At 30.9% G+C, this 20,794-nt stretch overlaps 1 long non-coding RNA gene across 1 annotated transcript; it reads right to left on the bottom strand.

Moving 5' to 3' along the window:
• Positions 1–9,477: 9,477 nt before the first annotated feature.
• Positions 9,478–10,144, bottom strand: LOC126743381 (uncharacterized). The gene is made up of 3 exons (XR_007662852.1): positions 10,003–10,144; positions 9,767–9,921; positions 9,478–9,701 (listed from the first exon to the last, which is right to left on the bottom strand). It is a non-coding gene; the product is annotated as an uncharacterized LOC126743381 (long non-coding RNA).
• Between the last annotated feature and the right edge of the window lie 10,650 nt (positions 10,145–20,794).

The following is a 20,794-nucleotide window of genomic DNA, read 5'->3' as shown; positions in this document are numbered from 1 at the left end:
AGGATGTATCATTGACTTAAGCGGAGCAATTGAAGTATTCAACGTATTTCAAATAATTATTTTTCACCATTGATTCTAATTGAATTTTCTTCTTTGTTTATTTTTGTTTTCTAAATAAACATTAACTTTTTTCTGATTGATTGGCATGACAATTTTTGATTCTTGAGTTCGTATTGAAGAAAGGTAACAGGAATAATCTGGTTGACTATAGACAAATAACGCTTTTCTCTGTGATGTTTAAGGTCCTTGGGTGCCTTTTCAAACCAATAGATCAGTACTTTGAATTCAAAGTTCTCTTCTGAAGTGAAGTTTCAATTAGGTCGACTACCTTTACGGATGCCTTAAGCATAAAAAACACGGTCTATTACGATCTCATCATTCGATGGTGTCTAATATTGATTGCAAGACAGAAGTTAAGAGATATGGTTGGTTGAAAATATTGACAGGCCAGGTTAGGTTGGGTAAGGTTTATAGGGATTTTTAGTGAAATTTTGTTGCTCCTTCAATAGTTGGGTTAAGTGAGACTCTTTAATGATTATTTTAATGAACTACTTTTGGTTCAAGTCTTAAATTGCGTTAGCAATTATTTAAATTTAAGTCTCTTTGCCTAGCCAATGAATGAAGTTGAGTAGCAGTTCTTCCGAGAAACACTATTGATTCGAATAGCCTGAACATGGAGAGTCTGTTTTAATAAATCACATTTTTTTCTGTAATCCATAGGAAATATGTGAGGATGAAGATAAGTGGCAAATTGTTTAACGTAAATCTCTACATTTATTCTTGGTATCTCCAATGGTCTGCAGTGGAAAAACATATGTTCTACATCATCTTTTTCTGAGTCTTTATACATGCATACCGGACCGATCCTTCTTTTGCATTTATATAAGTATACTCCAAAGCATCCATGTCCTTACAAAAATTCTGTGAGGCTGTAGTTAATATTTCGAAATTTTCTATTTCTCCATCTGTTAATTTGCGTTAAATCTGTTATTTTATTAATGCCCTTTCTGTCTATTTGTTCCTGTAATTTTTCCTGTGTTTTTCTCCTTTCCTTCATAATAACTTTGTTTTTTTCCAGTTACGTCATTGCATTTATTTTATACATTCTGGCACGTTCCTTAGCCAATAGCGTGATTGGTATCTGCCCGGAAATCACACAGCTTTAGTAGATAGAGTATGATATGCTTTTATGCAATGCAGTGCAAAGCTTCTCTGGCATGATAGACGTCGCTTTTCGTTTGTGGTTCTATTGACCGATGAACCTCTGATATTGGGTAGAAGAGCATTTAAGAGCTGATCTTCGTTTGGTCTTCGTTTTTATTTTTTCTTTAAGTGTATCAAAAAGATCCTTCTCAGTACCATCCTAATTTAGCCTTATAATTCTTCTTTTAATTATATCCTTAAATTTGTTTTTTTTTAATATTTTTATTTCTATTTTGTTATCGTTGTATGAGACCAGTACTATCTTGACAGTGTCGTCTTTCAAGTCCAGAGGAATTCTCTTTCCGTCGACGCATGTCAGTATTTGTAAATAGCAGGATAACCGAATCTCTATCTGCATTGTCTTCGAAACTCGAGTAGAATATAACTGGCTCTAGATTTACGAGATTCTAAATAAATTTTTTTCATTGGTTTTCGTTAGTTGCCATAGGTTCTTTAAAACATAAACTAAGCAGACAAATATATACTGTATCAGTGTAATTATTATTAAAAAGCTAAGAAATCAGCTAATTTTTCCTATAACAAAACTTATTTAGTAAAGTATCTCAATAGGGCACTTTTCATCTTGTCTAAAAGTTTCTAAATTTTTGCCTATTTTTAAGAAAGGTTTAAGGTTTGATCCGGCCAATCTCATTAGTTCCCACCCCTGCAAAGATCTATGAGCACATAATGGAAACTCAACTGTATAGGTACTTTGAGGTAGTAAATGGTCTTTTTGCTACTTGTAAATATTACTTTTAAACCAAAAGATCAATAATCCTCGCCTTGACGGATGTGTTGGAGTACCTGGTTGGGATTACGCTCCTGTAGTGTCTTTTGATCTCTCGAAGGCATTTGACTGTGTTCTTCATGAAGTCACGCGCTCTAGACAGCAGACTGTACACAACAATGAAACATCAGATATTGCTGGTGTAGATCAAGGAGTTCCTAAGGAACACACTACTCTCTTATCTTTGATTTACATTAATGGCATTACTTTTTTTTGCATTTGACCTGTGTCTATTTGCTAATGACACTACTCTGCCTGAGTGATTCACAAGTAATAGGTTTTCCCTAAACCGAAATAAAATAGTACGTATGATTTTTGGAGTAAGAGCTATTCCAGAGGATAATCAAGATGCGACAAAGTTCTTGGGGATATGCCTGGATCCTGCGTTTGGGTTTGATAAACATGTTGACTACATCATGTCTGCCAGGCTTACAAAACATATTCTTCTTTAACGTGGCCTCGTTAAGGTTCTACCTTTTTTTGCTTTGCTCCAGGCCTTTCATACTATCTACAGTTACCATATATGGGGTTTTTGCTTGGGGGTATTCCAGTCAGTCGGCTCGTGTTATCGCTTTTCAGAGACTTAAAATGACTGCTACTGGTGAATGTGTTTGTAAAATTGCAAATTACGCTAATCGAGAGCTTCGAGAAGTTTGTATTTTATATAATCGAATTTTATTTCTTTAGTAGTTTCAGCATCATTTTGGAAAGTAGATCTTGTTGCTTTAAGAGCTCCGATACAAGCTCTTTAGAGTATTTGGCTACTAATATAATGGAAATCGATTCACTATTCTAGTGCTCTTTAGGATTTTCAGCATAGTTGTCCAACACTCAGCACTGTATCAATCGATTATCACTAAATATGTATGTCGCTGATTCGAAAATTTATTTTCAGATTGTTGCAGAATTAGGAAAGCCTAAGGCTGCTAGTAGGAGTTTTGCTGAGCTTACAATACTCACTGTGCTGCTTTATTTTTAAGTAATTTCTCTTTGCTCGATATACTACAAAAAATTATCACCCCTACAGCACTACGCAGAGGAGCCCTTTGCCTGTAAACTTGCCTGAAACTGTTCATTCTGTTACAGTATGTACAAATCTTGGCACTGCCAAGTTATAGCAATACGATAATAACGGTTCTGCTGAAAAATGCTTTTTACAGCATTGGAGAGTTTCGTTTCGTAGGACGATTTCTCTATTTAAAATTAAGAACGGTGAGATCCGTCCAAGTTTTACTCTTCAATTTTATTAAGAAAATTTAATTTTGTATGGATCGTCAAACTTGTACTGTAATCTGTCATAGGTGCTAACTATGAGTGTGACATAAAGAATGATTGTATATCAAACGCTGGTAATCAAATATAATTTAATTTCAATGAATTTAGTGGAGATCAACATGTTTGCCCATCCCTAGTAGCATTTCTTCTATACATACCACTCGGCAGTAGCGGCCTGTCAGAATAAATCCATGACCTGCGCCAATATTAAATTTCGCTCGACAGTATGTAAACCATTTAACAAACATCACTGGATTTTATGAGTAAACAGCAACGAACGGAAATAAATTGGTCAGGTGTTTTGAACTTTACTAAGGACGCATCGTCCAAGGCCGATCTTGGATCGAAAAAATGAAAGAAAACAGTTTTCCAAGGATCAAATAGACCGGCCACGTTGATTTTTCCGTTTATTTTTAAAATACTAGGAACTACGAGTGCGAGCGCGTCGCCCAATTTATTTTCGTCAAAATTCTAGATTTCACACTTGACCTTGGCTTTGATGTTGGGTTATTAGGCATCGAAGGGGGGTCCGTCGCTTCCGTTGTTATGGCGACCGTCCAATTTTTTCGACGTGGATGCATAAAACGAGATAAATTAATGAATAATATGGACCGGGAGCAGCGCGGTTCGACGAAACCCCAGGTAAGTGTATATGGCCGCGCTGGGGGCCACACACAACCGTTTCACACGAAAGGGGTTATTACCTTTTAATTGTCTTTTAATATGCGTCGCAAGAGATTTATTATTTGCTAGATAGAAGTTAATAAAACATCATTTTATTATGTTAATTTAGGAATCAATTTTTGTTTTTTAAGGGTGCATTTACAAGGGTAAAATTTAAGCTCAAACTGATTAAGAGCATGCAATAAAAGTACCCTAACTCAAAAAGAAATTAATTTTTTAAAATACTGATAAACCTCCATTCTATGAAACAAGAAATGTAAAACAGGGAAATCACAACCTTGTAACTTTAAAAAACCTTAAAAGTTATAGAAGGTGAAATGTTTATATTTACAACATTTTACAGGATTCGAGAATCCAGAACTCATTTTATTCCTTTTTGAATTAGGAATTAATAAAATATTTAGACAGTGACTTAAATGAATTAATGACCTCGCCTCGAGGATACAATAAAACATTTATCTAAGCAGTGAGTTAAAATTATCCACCGTCCAGAAATATTAAATATTTATATTGAACTTAATTCAATTTTTAGGGCAGAATTTTACATTATACATTTTTGAACCAAGAACAATTAAAAATATTCTTGACTAGTTTGGAATTTGGTTTTTTTGTGCTCTTATAATTAAATAGTTCTACCAGTAGTGATTTAAAAGGTTTCGTGATCAGAAGTCAGAAAAAAATTAAATCATCTTCACTTATCGACCTAAATTACATAAAAATTTAACTCGGTAAATTTTTTTTTATAAGCTTAAATGTAAAAAAATATTTATCACTGCAGGGAATAAAGAGCTAAGATAATCACGATCCAAGAAAAAAAATAGTATTTGGTTTTTCCTGTTTAAAGTGCTTAGATATAAAAAACTAAATTTGGAACAAATGTTTTATAGGTAGGAGGAAGAAGAACTAACTAACATATTTAAATCATGCGGTAAGCAACTCGTTGGGCTCCATGCTTGCCAACCCCAAAATCTTAATAGGGAAATTAATTTTAAATTTAATTTTTAGGAAAAACCTACTTTTTGTAAAATACTATTTTAATAATAATCTATTTATTTAGCTTGAGCTACAAAAGGTAATACATAATATATAGATAATATAATACATATTTGAAAAAAACTTAAAAATTTAACACAATAAAAATAAAAAAATGCAAATAAATTGAAAAAAAAAGTGTGTGCTTGTACAAAATGGCATACATATACAAAAAACACAAAAAGTCTCACATACAGAAAATTTATAAATAAAATTTAACTAAATAAGTAAATAAGATACTCAAAATACATTCTATTCTGGGCTAAACAAAAATACAAACTTATTTAAAACGTGTTCCTTGCATTTGGAAATACTAGTAGAACTATTATGTTATAATTTGTAGTCAAAGATCATTAAGGGTATATGATTTTGTTTAAAACACAACAGGCAGAAAAAAATCGAGAGCTGTTAGATCTGATGATATTGACGGCCATTCTACTGGACGTCTTCTTCCAATTCACTGATCTGAAGTTGATTGAAGAGCATAGGTAACCAGAATTCAAAAAAATACTATTTTGTTTTTCCTATTTAACTCGCTTTCACTACCGCAGAATATTTTTTAAAATTTAATATAGGATTAAAAAAAATTAAAAAAAAATTCTAACTTTTGTAATTGAAATGCTTAAAATGCATTTTATTTTGGGCTTAACAAAAATACAAACTATTTTGGAACTCATGTCTTACATTTTGAAATAGTGTTCTTGAAATAGATACAATACTATTATGTTATAATTTATAGTCAAAGATTATTAAGGAAATCTGATTGTGTTTTAGACACCACAGTTTTCAAGCGACCCCAGTGAAAAAAAAATCGAGAGGTTAGATCGAAGTTAGGTCTGGTAATATTGACGGCCATTCTACTGGATGTCTTCTTCCAATTCACTGATCTGAACTTGACTAAAGAGCCTAGATAACCAGAATGCTAAAAAAATACTATTCTATTTTTTCCTATTTAAAGTGATTAAATATTGTATACAAGAAATCAAATAAAAAAATTTCAATGCGAATATCTGTTAAATTAAAAGAATTACAAAAACCAAATTTGGTTTAAATGTTATATAGATAGAAGGAAGAAGAACAACCATATTTAAATATTGCTATAACTAATCTTTTGAGCTTCATGGTCCCCAGGTACCACATTTGTGATACCTCAAATTACACATTAAGTAACGTAGAAATTTTTTTTTAATATAATGTCAGATAAAAACAATAAAATCAAGAAAAAAGCTTTTGTAAATAAGATGCCCATAATATATTCTATTTTGGGCTAAACAAAAATAAAATCTATTTTGAAATTCATTTCTTACATTTTAAAATACTGTTCTTGGAATGGATGCACTGTTCTATTATAATGCGTAGTCGAAGATCTTCAAGGTAATCTGATTATACTTTCAACACAACAGTTTTCAAAAAAATCGGGAGGTGTTAGATCTGGTGATCTTAGCGGCCATTCTATTAAACCTCTTCTTTCAATCCACTGATCTTAATTTATCGTTATCGTTAAATATTATTTCACAGCAAAAACATAGTGAGGTAGCGCTCCATTGTATTGAAAAATGTATTAGTTGTATGTTTAGGTTCTCATTTCCATTAATAATATAATAATTAACGTTTCGTGTTAAGGCAAAACAATTTTACGGTTAAAAAGAGAGTCAAATGAGACTCGAAAAAAATAGGTGGTTCCATTTAAGAAAAAAATCAAATTATATTCCATGTTCTTCATATTTTATACAGGGGTCCGCCCTGTATAAAACATAATATTTAGCAGTGCCTTAAAGCAGGTTTATTAACAAATCCAGAAGCATTAAAATTTTTTTTTGCCTTATAATTATGCTTAGATTAAAGGAAAAAAAAGGATGTGAAATGGATAATAATATATTTATTTTGAGAGTAATTACAAGGGTTTAATATCCTAAAACCAATACAAAATTTTAACATGACTTTGTCGGGATAAAAAATTATTCCAATGGTGACTTTTAAGATTTGATGACCCAAATTAGCTAGAAATTTTTAAAAAATTAATAAAACTGTTATCTCGTCTGTGATTTTAAAGGTTCATTAAACCGAAGCCGGTTAAAATAGATTAGTTTGTCATTTACTGTTTCTGCTTTATTGGCTTATAACTTTGTTGCTTTTGTAATTTTATTTTTTGTTTTGTCATCGACAATTAAGTGTTAAAATTATGAATTAATTTAAAACAATAAAAAACTCATTGCAGGATGTATTTTTTTCATCCCCAATATTATAAAACCTTTAATATAGTAAAGCTCCCTTTTCAAAAAAGTAAATTTAAGCGGTTTCTTTAATATAGCAGGTACCACACACAAAACCGCTTCCAAAGATAATTTTGACCTGTTTTGCGGTGGGGTTCAAGTCATAGGCGTAACATTTGCCTTCTCACACTTATTTAAGTAGAAAAATAAAATATTTTTTTCTTGCTCCGCCCCTGTCTAAAGCCACAGGTGTTAGAAGAAACCCATTACAAGCACCCTAGGAAACTGCCACTTGGCAGACATTCTGGTTATTTTCTTAAGAGTCCTATATTGACGTAACAAGTGATTTATGAGTAACCCAACAAGAAAAAAAAGGTTCTGAAAGGACCCAAGCTTTTAGCTACCTCTCCTGGAATTCTGGTACCTTTTCTTAAAACTCTCGTAAAATTCCAGGTATAAGCTGCCTATGTAAATTTGCTTTTCATTTTATAACAGTTTACCACAGATGTATGCGTTAAGATAAAATCTGCACTTCAAGAGTAAGTTTTGAAAAAAAAAACTGCATCTCATCCGTCATGTTTTTAATACACAAAGTAACAATAAACCCCGTCCATATATAATTGTATTTATACTTGTAAACCCCACTGCGAAATAATGTTTTTTAATCTACCGTTCGACCCACATATACGAGGAGCGGATCATCATTTTTAATAAAGAAGCCCTTTTGGTCCGCCATATTTTTCATCAAGTTGAAGCGAGTATTTACACACCGTTGCACCGCTAATAAATAACTGCCGGTAATTTATCACCTGTGGGTTTTCGCCTTTTTTAATTTAAGTGCCAACTGGGCCACGTTGTCAATACACGGAAGACGTATTTCCTAATTGGAATTCGTATAAAAAAAAAATCAATTTTAGGGTTGGCGAGATAGGCATCGCCGTATAAAGCGATTTCTTATTTTAATAAGCAATTAAATTACATGGTTTTTTTGCCTCTATACATAAGCAAAAGTAAAAAATTAAATATTTTTTAAATATGGGAAAAGAGGAAGAAAATTTGGAATTTTCATAAGGTCACAGCTTTTGTCTTGTGAGAAATAGAAAACTTTTTCCAGGAGCTTGTATACCTTTACTTTAAAATTTTATTCTTTTACAATCCATTTTCTCTATAGTGATAAAAGCAAGTCCTTGTAACCATAAGAGAGTTATTAAATTGGAAAAAAGGATAATTTTTAGCTTAATAGTAATGAGAAATAGGAAACTACTTGCAAAGCTTTATATGGATCTTTTGGGTCCTAATTCCCTGAGTCAGGGTTCAAACATAAGTTGCTCAATGCCAGATTAAGGGCTTTCCAGCGTAGGATGCGGAAACATCTTGTTTATAGAAAAGGTATTTAGGAAGTCAAAGTCAATTCAAATGATAATTTAATCAGAAACTCTGATTATCCTATAGGTTTTATAAATGACAATGACTCTTGTTGAAGTTAGTGATTTATTATTCAATTTAAAAAATAAGAATTCCTGTGACGTTTTTGGCCTCAATGTAAAAGTAGTAAGAAGTTTAAAGGATCTTATTATTATAACATTGATTAGATTTGTTAATTTATGTATTAAACAAGACACTTTTTCTGCTCTGTTGAAGAAAGCATTGATAACTCGAATATTTAAGAAGGGTGATTCAAGGGCCAGTCTCATTATTCCCTTTTTTCAAAAATTTAGTAGAAATGCGCGACAATACAAATTATTGAGTTTCTTAACCACAATATCTAATTTACAGATTGCGTAAATGTAGGAACCCTAAAACACTACTTAAAGTATTATGGATCTGGTGCTATTTATTCTTAATACTCTTAACAGCCAAAAATGTACCTTTTCATTATTCCGTAACTTTAGAAAAGCCTTTGATTATGTTTTGCATGATATCCTCCTATGCAAACTCAAAAAATACTTTTTCAGTAATGCAAGTATTTCATTGGTGACATCATACCTATTGACGTGTTCAAATGCCTTTTTAAGCATTGTGCCAAACTCTTGGCCGTACTCTGGCCCATTTTTTTGTATGCTTTGTGACGTGTTATTTAGTTTGGTGAGTTTCTTTATGAAAGCAGATTCGGTAAGACCGCTCGACATTTCAAAGACTCTTCGATAACAATTTATAATTGCTAAGCAAATCGCGAATGTAAGCACTTCTTTAATAATGTTACGAGTATCGATATCAAGGCCGCCATTTGCTGAACTTGATCCATGAACTTGTGTCCTCCGTTCTTAATAAGAACTATTTATATATTCGAATATTTATTAACAACAATTATTAAAGGAATTGTACAAAATTACTCTGTGGATAGTCCAGTACGCTTATTCCAAGCAAAATTAGAGCCATACGAGTTGAGTTTAAATAGTTTTCTTTTGCTTTCTTGGATATAGTAGTCCCATCCGTTTTTCTCACAAAACTCAACTGCTTCCTCTTTTGCACTGAATTGCACTTTCATGTTTGAGAGAGGATTTCCTCTAAAAAAATTATTTAATTAAATTATATTACGACAATAAAGAAATATTTTATAATAATATATTACCAGTTTTATTTACGAGGAGCACCAACTCATTTATAGGTTCTCCCAACGTTCCTTAACATTAAAATTCATTTCCCAGTGCCCGATATTAATTGTACCGCTCGGCATGCAATTTTTTGGGGGCTCATAAATTCTAACTAAGTTTTTTATTTGTTCTTCTGGAATACAACCAGTTGAAATAGATGCACTCATAAAACGCAAAAATTAGTCAGGAAAATTACGCTTTTTTAGTAACTTACTTGAGGCTCGGACAGCGTTGCCTCAGATATCTGCTTTTGACTAGAAGAAAAGCCATCGGTGAACTTTACGTCTCTAGACTTAGCATATATAACAATTTAAAAGCTTCCCTATTTTGGGGTCTTATGCCTCCGATTTTTGCAAAAATCGATTTGTTTTGGTAATTGACAGATGTGTCAATGTCATGGCCATGACACATATGCCAAAGATCATAGTTGCCAGTCTAAAAAAAATAGCGCTGCAAATTTTCGGTGTTGCCAACAGCACAAAAGTTTCTAAAAATAACATAAGTCAATATTCAAAAAAAAATGGCGGGAGCGATTAATCAATGTGCTTCCCGATAAATATTTATTTAATTAACGTTACTAATCTAAGATATTAGATAAACAGCATATATCCTTTGTTCTCTGTATTTCTCTCAGAAAAATAATCAAAAAAATCCCTAAAATCTTGAGAAGGAAGAAACTGAGATTCAGTCAGCTGATTTGATTTCATTTTGACAGTGTTTATTTGCGACCAATAAGTGAGTCTGTGCGAAAAATCCATTTTCTGTAAATTGCGGCCCCTAAAATGCAATTTGCATTCATAGTAGGAGTACAAACCGACCCGGCTACCAAGAACCATGGATAGGCTCCCTATATCCGTTAATCAAGGGCTTAATCCATCCGTTCAAACCCAAATTTTGTAAGTGAATTGTATCATCTAGGAAGATCAATAAACAGCGCAAAAATGTGCGAAAATCCTAGAAGATATGTGTTTGAATGTGATTTGTGATAATATTTTAACTTATATTGAGCCTCAAATTTATAGGACGGTTAGACCTCACACTTTAAAATTAAGCACATTTTAGTTCTTAAAAAGTGTAAATCTCACCATGTTTTTTCTAAAATTAATTAAAACTTGAAAGCAAAGATGCTATCAAATAGAACACAGGCAGTTTGGGTTGATGGAATGATATTAGTAAAAAGTGTGATCACCGTAGGGCTGCTACAAGGTCCAGCATTGAAGACCATACGTTTTTATATTTTTTTCTGATAAGCAACAGCAAAGCTTACACTTTTTGCTGATGTCATAACCATCTCGTCCAATGCAGAGGTCGCTATGAACGTTTGATCGAGAATACAGAAAAAACTGAAAACTGGTTTGCAGTCAATGAATTACATTTAAATATTGAGAAAACAAATAAGGTTGTGTTTTCTGTAAGGGATAATGAGATGGTCAGTGAAAGTTTTTCATCAGGTGTTAATTTTCTGAGAGTTCATCTTGATTCTAGGCTGCATTGGAATGTGTACATTGACTCAGTAGTGTATGCACTGAAGAACAGTTTATATCTGTTGTGGAAGTTATAGAATTGTGTGTCTTTGAGCACACTAAAAACAGAATATTTTAACCTTGTATGGCATGGATGCCTTCAGCATAATCAGAAAGATTTGTTAGGATTCAGTGAAAAACTATTAGGGTGGTTTTTGGATTAAGGTACAGAGAACACTGTTTGAATGTATTTGTGAACTTGCGAATATTAGCAGTGCCAAGAATATATATTTTAGAGAACTCGCATGTGAAAAAGACCCTGAATGGTTATGTGTCTTACGGATATCTTCATCAGTATATTACCAGGCAAATAAAAATCCTATTATCAAACTACTGTCGTCCCAAAAGGTATTTGAGGATGATCAAAATTTTACGAGTCAAAAATTTTTAATACTCTTCCTATTTCTGTGAGAAAGCTACCCAACAGTAATTTAAAAAAATATGTTATAAATGTACAAAAAATCAGATTTACAAATTTTTAGACTTTGTATTTTTAAATTTGGAGCAAATTTTATTCTAAATTATTGTATTATCTAAGTTGATATTTTCCTTTATTTTTATTTTATACTTAAACACAATTGTGTATTATAAATAAAAAAAAAAACATATAATTATCTAAAAGTATCATACATAAAACTATTAACAATTGACTATTAACTAAAGCCTTGTAATCTTGGGAAAGTCTATTGAGTTTCGTAAGAGTAAGATTCTAATCTTGACAGTGATAGCGATAGAAAGAAAATTGCACTTCAATCCTTGTAATCAACATTGGGATTTTAAATAGGATGAAGTTTGGATATGCTAAGCCTTAGAAAGATAAAATTTTACCTATTTTGCCTTAACGCTATGAAGGAAAATAGAAAATTATTCAAGACCTTGAAAAAATCTAAAGTTTTAGAAGGTTAATTTTTTAAATTTCAACAGTAATTTAAAAAATAAAATTATTGCCTTGGTTGATTCCGGATTTATATAAGCAGTAATTCAAATTATTTGACTGCCTGGATCTAACATAAAATTATTTTGGATGTTATAAATTATTTATGAATTTTATTAGAATTTTTTCGCTTTTTTTATTCATGATTTATTTAATTCTAGTGGATATTTAGATTAACCGTGAAAGCAGGTCCCAATAAGGTAAACAAAAGGTCTTTCCTATGTAATAATTTAGTTATCACTAAACTTAATTAAACAGTGATGAATCCCTTATCGAATAACTATTGTAAGGGCTTGAAACCTTGAAAAAAACTGTTGAGTTTTATTAGGTTAAGACTGTATCGTGGACAGTATTAGTGGGAGAGAGGACCCATTTCAAGGCTTTTTAACCTTAAGGAAAACTGTCGAGTTTCCGAGTTTCATACAATTAAGAGTTTAGTCTGGACAGTGATGGTGAGACAAAAGAAATTGCATTTCGTTTTTTAGTAACCTTAGGAAAATTATTACAATTCAAAAAGGTCAAATTTGCAGATACATAAGAGTAGACTAATAATTTTTCATAGCTAGAAAATCCAAGGAGGTTTATTTTTGCAAGTGATCACCCTTATTGGATGTATTGGGACAATCTGTGAAAATTACGTCTAACCGTTGTTTATTATTAATTGCTTGTGAAATTTGATCCTTAGGGACACATATATTGGTAACTGTTGACTCACTTTAAAAAACATTGCATCAGTGTAAAATGAGTTTTTATTTCGTTGCAAAGCAAAATTACAATTTTGAGAATAATAAACACTGCACAATCTTGCAAAACTAAATGTTCAGATATTGCAGAATAAGTCTTCATTTACATGCAGATCTTGATCCACTTAAATTTTACTAAATTATTTAGAGGAATTAGATTGATCCAACCGTAAGTTTTATAAAATCTAATAACTTTTATGGTGATTGGAAGTAGGAAACCACTTTCAAGGCCTTAGGACTTAGGATCTTGGGACAACTACAAAGTTTCACGAGGTTACAATTTTAACCTTGAAAATGATGGTGGAAAGGAGGAAGTTGCGATTCAATCCTTGTAACACGGTTAAGACTTTTAACTTGACAGTGGTAACAGTCCTTGTAAACTTGTGAAAAATTGTTAAATTTTATTTTTTTAATGTTGATAGTGATTTACATGATTTAATAGTCACCTTGGATGCAATAAAGAAATTATATTAGCAGTGATTTAAAATATTTAGCCACTTGAAATTGACGTGAAACAATTTCTGCATCTTAACTACAGAATTTTAAAAAGGAAAAAGTTTGGACCTACTTACCTTGAGAAAACCACACATAGTTTCAGAAGGTTAATCTTTTAAATCCCAACATTGATTTAAAAAATGCAATCATTACCTTGTAGACGTCATGATATATATTAGCAGTGATTTAAATTATTTTACTATTTGGAGCTAATATAAAATTATTTCGGATGTCATAAATTATTTCACTTTATTAGGATTTTAAAAAAAGATGGTAATAAGCACAATTATTTAATAAGTGTATTTTTTTTTAATTTCAGCGGTTATTTAGATATCAGATTTAGATTTAGATTTGGGAACTTTAATTATTTGTTTCTCTGGAAGTGATATTGAATTTTTATGGATGTCACAAGTTATTTAACTTTCATACGTTTTTAAAATATATGATATTAAAAAGATGCTTATAGAAACAAGATTTATTAAGGATTTTTTTTTGATGAGCAATGACTTAAAAAATTCGATTACTAGAAACTAATAAAATGTTTTATTGGCCTAAACTAATTTTTTCTTAAAGTTTTAGCCATCCGCCATAGAAGGTCTAAAAAAGATTTAAAAAATTTTTGTTTTACTATCGTGCTTAACGTACTCGCTTTGCACACTTTCCAGGATTTATAAAGTTTTACTTTTTACGCACTAGTGCCTAATTTGACATTTAATTTATATTTTAACAAACACATTTTTGACGTTTTTTTATGCACTAGTGCGTAAAATGATTTTTATACGCACTAGTATGTAAAGTAATTTGGTATTTTTAATTTTTTTTTTAATGTTTAGGGATCTTACACATCTGTAAATGAAGAAAATGGAGTATTCTAGAGCGTTACATTATTAATCTCAGTAGTGATTTAATCAAGGTTCAATTATTGCTTGGGATACAATAAAATAATTATATTAAATTTAAAATATTTACTTAAAAATAAAGAAACATTTTTCTTTGTAAATGTGATCTTTGTAAAACATTTATCACTGTTGTAATTTGGAGGTAAATGGAGAATTTTACAGCGTTATATTATTAGTCTCAACAGTGATTTATTTAAGGTTCAATTATTGCTTGAAATACAATAAAATATTTATATTAGATTTAAAATATTTTTAATTAGGTAATTGTTTCATGGTATTTTTAGGTTGGACGTCAAAACACATTTTGTCGATTCAAGTGTTACGATAACCTAGAATTTCTTAAAGTTAATATTTTTTTTTGTATTTGCTTCGGCGGTACATATACTAAAATTGGAACGATAAAATTTTTGAAATTGTCCAAAAGGAAAATATAACTTGAACGTATATGCACTAGTTAATAATTTTATTTACTTAGAGATTCCTTTGTTTTTTCCCTATTGTTTACCTACATATCCGAGCCCCCTTATGTTCTGTTTTAAAAAATGTCCTGCGTTGGCTCCAGGACGAGAAGCGTGTAACCCTGTCTAAGATCCCTACTATTAATCTTTCTTGCACTATTCCTTTTTTTGTACTCCTTTTATGAGATACAATGTCATACTACCCAATAGTATAAATTTTTAAATACTATATTATCAACCTGTTCTATTATAAATAAGTTCTTATATTAGAACACATGGCTAAAGTGCCAAGCACAAGGCCAAAAAATGAAAAAAAATATATATATTTTTTTAGAATGAAATTAGGATAGAAGAAAATTAAAAACAAAAAAAAAGAAATTGTTGAAAAAAATGCCTGGAAGAAAAAAAATAATTTTCTTCAAAATTTTAAAATCGGTAATTACGGGTGCTTTTTATTAATTTAAAAACTAAAAAAATAAACAAAAACTAGACAAATTAAACTTTAAGAATAATAAGAAAGGAAATAACTGAACTATTCTTGTAAATTGGCAAAATAAATTTTCCTAAATTACCGATAAGGTTTAAGAAAAAAAAACCGGCAAAATTCCTATCTGAAATACACAGAAAGTGCCCGATGTCCGTACATTTTTAACCTGCCACAAAATGAAAATATTGAACCCCGTATCTGTATAACTGCGACATGAGAGACCGTCGCAGCAATTTAATACGAAATAGCATCTACATTACTGACATTTTCGTTTTTAAACTTAATTGGGTGTGATGTCGTTGCTTTTATTGCCTTTATTTTGTTTCTTTCTGGCCCCGCATGTATGCACGGTTTAATATATATGTCGCTCAGTTTTACGACATGTATACTCTTCCAACTGCGGATTCCAAAAGCTGCTGCTGCCACCGAAAATAAAATAACGAAAAAAAAAAAAAAAAGGAAAAAGCTCAAAACGGCCGGGAGGCCGCTTTCTGCCGCAGCCCTAGACTCCTGCTGTCTGATGGGCTAGACTGTCGCAATTTAATTCGAAAAACGCCGACTTTATCAGGAAAACCTTTTTTTTTATTAATTTTATTCACAACGGTATTTTTGTAATTTATATTCGTACTGGACGTAAATACGTCTGGCTTATTTTAATTTCCTAGAGTTCCACGAATTTTTATACTTATTAAACAAATACTATTTTAATTTATATGGGAGTACAATCCAATTAAAGCCTTAGATTCCTTCTTGAATTATTTTCCGAGAGAGTTATGTTTCAAGCAAGTCTCAGCAAAACGTATTAGAAATAAACCGAAACTTTTTTGAGTTAGTTTAAAAAAGTCATTGAATTAAAAAAGTACTGACTATTTTAATCTAGATTCTTAGAGTTAGATTCACTTGCCTCTTTTTTTGGTATAATTTATTGAGCCAAAAAAAGTCTAAATCTTTTTCCGTTTTGGTCCTGTTTTTTCTCTGTAGCACTTAAAATTTTCTTCAGATGGTTGTTTCGCTTCCATTTTTTAATATGGCTTTAATAAAAGTCATTAGTATAAAATTATTTATGAAAAAGTATTTTAAAATTAATGGACAGCTTTCCTTACATAAGAAAAATTATCTTATACCTTTAAGCAATTGTAGAACCCTGGTTATCATTGGTAAAAGGCCTTATTCTAGAGTAGTTTTTTTTAAAACTTCTCATATTTTTAGATACCATTTTATTTTCTATAAAAAAATTACAAAACTCCTCCAATTAAAAAAACATTTAAGCATTATTACAATTATTTATTTTATATTACAATTTATCGGCTGCATTTTAAATACAGTTATAGCTCACCTAATCTGCAGCATATTATAAATATTTTGCATCCCTTTACGTGTTAGTCCAAGCCAAAATATTATCAGTACAAAAAAAATAATTTTTTACTTTAAATCAAATTTTCGTAAGCAATTAAAAACATAGGCTAGAATGATAGATATATCTAACAAATATTAGTTGATTCTTAGTGATAATAGTAATGAGATGTCTCAGTGATAGCATTGCTTAATTTTTTAGCATGAAAAGAGTATATTAATTTAGATATACACGTAAAAAAATTAAAAGATCACAAAAAAATTGCTGTTAGATCTTAAAACGATAAATGAATATAAATAAAAAATCATAGAACAACCACCCTATTTCAAATGTTTGTGCAGCTTTTTGCAAAGTAATCAAAGTTAGGCACGAGATTTTATATTTTGGCGACCATCATCATTTTCTACACTTTGTTAAAAAAAATATAAGAAATTTTTTTATTTACTATTTCAATAATGTATCACAATTAAAATTTGTCATCAATATGAAATTAGAACTCCTTTAATAAAATTACTTGGTACCACACTAAATCCATGTAAGTTGGACATTTATTAGTAAGTCAAAGTGGTAAGACTAATAATTTATTCCTTAGAATTTAATGTATGATAATGTTTGATTACCTATACCCAAAGTTCAAAATAAATAACTAATTTCAAGCAACAGTCCAATTTGGCTCGATCCATTTCATGTATATATATATATAATCCAGGCGGATTCATCAAATTTCCCATGAATAATAGAAGACTTCATTGTAAGCACCGCATGTTTACAGATGTATGGTTAGATAATCTAAAAATAAATAACAGGCCGAGCCGTCCTAAATTTCCTTGTTGATTTTTTAACTTAAATATATGACACTTCTTGAAATAAGATGAGGCTTAATTTTATACCAGAAAATTCGGTTTTTAAATTGGTTAAATATTGACTACCACAAGAACTTCGAAGAACGTATATAAACCGGAATTATCACATATTGTGTAAAGAGCGGTCCTTTTTATTCATTCTCACTCACTCTGTATAAGTAAAAAACGTGGCAATTTGGAAAATTTCAAAAATAAAAATCGTTTCGGACGCAATTAAAAATCGCTGGGGCTTCGGCTCTGTGCCCATTTTAATTTGAAAATACCGGCCCTAATAAAAACGGTTTCATTTGGTTAAACGTTGGAAATTTCCCTATTTTGTTGGTATTTTCCGAGTTTTATTTGGTTTCCTGACGCGCCATGCGTTACTACGAAAAAAAAAACGATAATGCCTAACTTATTACACAGGCTGGTAATATAAAAGTATCTAGACAAACACTATCCATTAAAATGTTAATAAACTATGTAGATAAACTAACCATCGAATATTTGGTAAATATGAAGACAAAATGTTCATATGAACATGGGTCCGCAATGGCTTTGTTTTCAAGATAAATCAGATCAGAACTAGAAGAAATGGTATATGTTATTGATATCTCATATTTTCAATTGTTGTCGCTCTTTCTAAAAATAATAGATACTACTATTTTCATCCACTTTCATATTAGGCGTCAGCAATATTCATGATTCCTATTGCAATATACACTTTGACAATTAATGTTTTAATAATAAATTTTGCTACTTTAAAAATTATGGAATATCTGTATTAAAGGTTAAGTTAAAAAATAGCAAATAAACATGAAAATAAATAGCAAGTGAAGGAGTTGAAATTAACATTGAGGTTTCTTACGTTAAATAAATTAAATTTTAAATGCCTGGAAAACATAAAATATTACGTCAAATTTATAATCAAATCTGGAATACTTGACTCTTTCAGATGTTACTTAAATTGCTATAAACCTTTGGGATTAATATCAATAAAACCGGTTTTAAATATTAATTTTTCAACCTAATACATACTTTTCCAACTTTTACTTTTCAAAATTCATATTTTTCAACAGCTGATTGAAGAGTCTCTTTCTTTCTCTGCCAGGTTATAGAAGGCGTTTTCATCTCTGTTCAATGATTAAGTGCACTCAACTGCTTGGAAGAAATAAAAATATTCTTCCAGGCAGTTAATTTACAGTATGTTAATCTCCTTTTCTCTCCTATCTCTCTCTGTCCAATAATTGAGTAAACTCAACTGACTGAAAAAAATAAAAATATTCTCCCAGGCAGTTAATTTAGAGTCTCTTACTCTTTTTTTCTTTTCTGTCTCTCTCTATGGCCAGTAAACGAATGCATGCAACTGCTTAAAAGAGCAGCTGACTTGGAGCCTCTTTCTGTCTCTGTTAGATAATAAAAGGCATTTTCATCTCTTTCCAATGATTAAGTTAAGTGCACTTAATCATTGATTAGCTTGAAAGACAAATTGTATTTCTTCGAAGCAGTTAAATGCATTCGTTTATTGAAAAGAGACAAACAGGAAAGGGGAAAAGAGTAAGAGACTCTTAATCAATTTCCTGGGAGAAGATTTTCATTTTTTACGGGCAGTTGAATGTACTTAATAATTGGACCGAGAGAGAGATAGAAGGGGAAAGAAAGGAGATTAAGAGGCTCTTAATCAACTGCTTAAAAGAAAAGAAATAAACATATTTTCCCAGGCAGTTGATTTGGAGCCTGCTAATCTCATTTCTTCTCGTATCTCTCTCTGTCCAAAAAATAAACGCCTTCAACTGCCTAAAAGAAATATAGTTCGTCTCTTAAGCAGCTGATTTAAAGTCTATTTTCTCTCTCTAATTGAGTGCACTCAACTGCCTGGAAGAAATAAACATATTTTCCCAGGCAGTTGATTTAGAGTCTGTTATTCTTTTTTTTCTTTCCTATCTCTCTTTGTTCAATGATTGAATGCACTCAACTGGCTGGAAGAAATTTAGTGTTCTTCTTTGTCTATCAGATAATAAAAAGAATTTTCTTCTTTTCCAATGATTAGGTGCACTGAACTGCCTGGAAGAATATTTTTGTTTCTTTTCTTTTAAGCAGTTGATTAAGAGCCTCTTAAGCTCCTTTCTTTCCCCTTCTATCTCTTTCTCAGTTTAATTATTAAGTACTTTTAACTGCCCGTAAGAAATAAAAATGTTCTCCCAAGTAATTGATTTAGAGTCTCTTACTCTTTTCTCCTTTCCTGTTTGTCTCTCTCTCTCTCTCTCTCTCTCTCTCTAATGAATGAATGTAAATAATTGCTTAAAAGAAATACAATTTGTCTCCTCTCTCTGTCAGAGAACAGAAAGCATTTCCATCTCTGTTCAAGCATTGAGTGCACTGAACTATCTGGAGAAATAAAACTATTCTCTCTTACTCCCTTTTCTTCTCCCATCTCTTACTTTCCAATGCATTCAACTGCCTGAAACAAATTTCATTCATCTCTTAAGCAGCTGATTTAGAGTCTCTTTTCTCTCTCTAATTGAGTGCACTCAACTGCTTGGAAGAAATAAACATATTTTCCCAGGCAGTTGATTTAGAGCCTGCTAATCTCCTTTCTTCTCCTATCTCTCTCTGTCCAATAAATAAATGCATTCAACTGCCTGAAAGAAATATAATTCATCTCTTAAGTAGCTGATATAGAGTCTATATTCTCTCTTTAATTAAGTGCACTCAACTGCCTGGAAGAAATAAACATATTTTCCCAGGCAGTTGATTTAGAGTCTGTTATTCTTTTTTTCCTTTCCTATCTCTCTTTGTCCAATGACTGAATGCATTTAACTGGCTGCAAAAAAATGTGTTTCTTTCTCTGGCTGTCAGAGAATTTAATACATTTTCCTTATTGTTAAATTTGAACACCTGGAATAAAATAAAAATTACGTTGATTTCTGAAATATAAAAGTGATGACAGATATGTAGATCAGAGAAAGACGTTACTCTCAAAAGTCGCGATAAATTTTTTCTAATTCCTGGATAAAAATTAAAAATGCGGTCAAATTCCTGGAATAAAAAAAATTATTTCCTATTCCTGGACAACATAAGAAATCAACTTAACACTATTTACAATACATAAAATAAAATTTAAAATGAGTTCAAAAATATAAGATATTCCCTCAAAGCACCTAAATTGACGAAAAACATAAATTTAAGGCATATGGGTTCAAAATTGAAGACAAAAAATATAGTCATGCTCCTTCTCTCATCTCACACTTTATCTTTTCTATTTTTTCGT

Source organism: Anthonomus grandis, chromosome 12, assembly GCF_022605725.1.
Source record: "Anthonomus grandis grandis chromosome 12, icAntGran1.3, whole genome shotgun sequence".
NCBI lineage: Eukaryota > Metazoa > Arthropoda > Insecta > Coleoptera > Curculionidae > Anthonomus > Anthonomus grandis.
The sequence above is the reverse complement of the archived record's forward strand: the minus strand, read 5'-3'. Positions and strand labels throughout refer to the sequence as shown.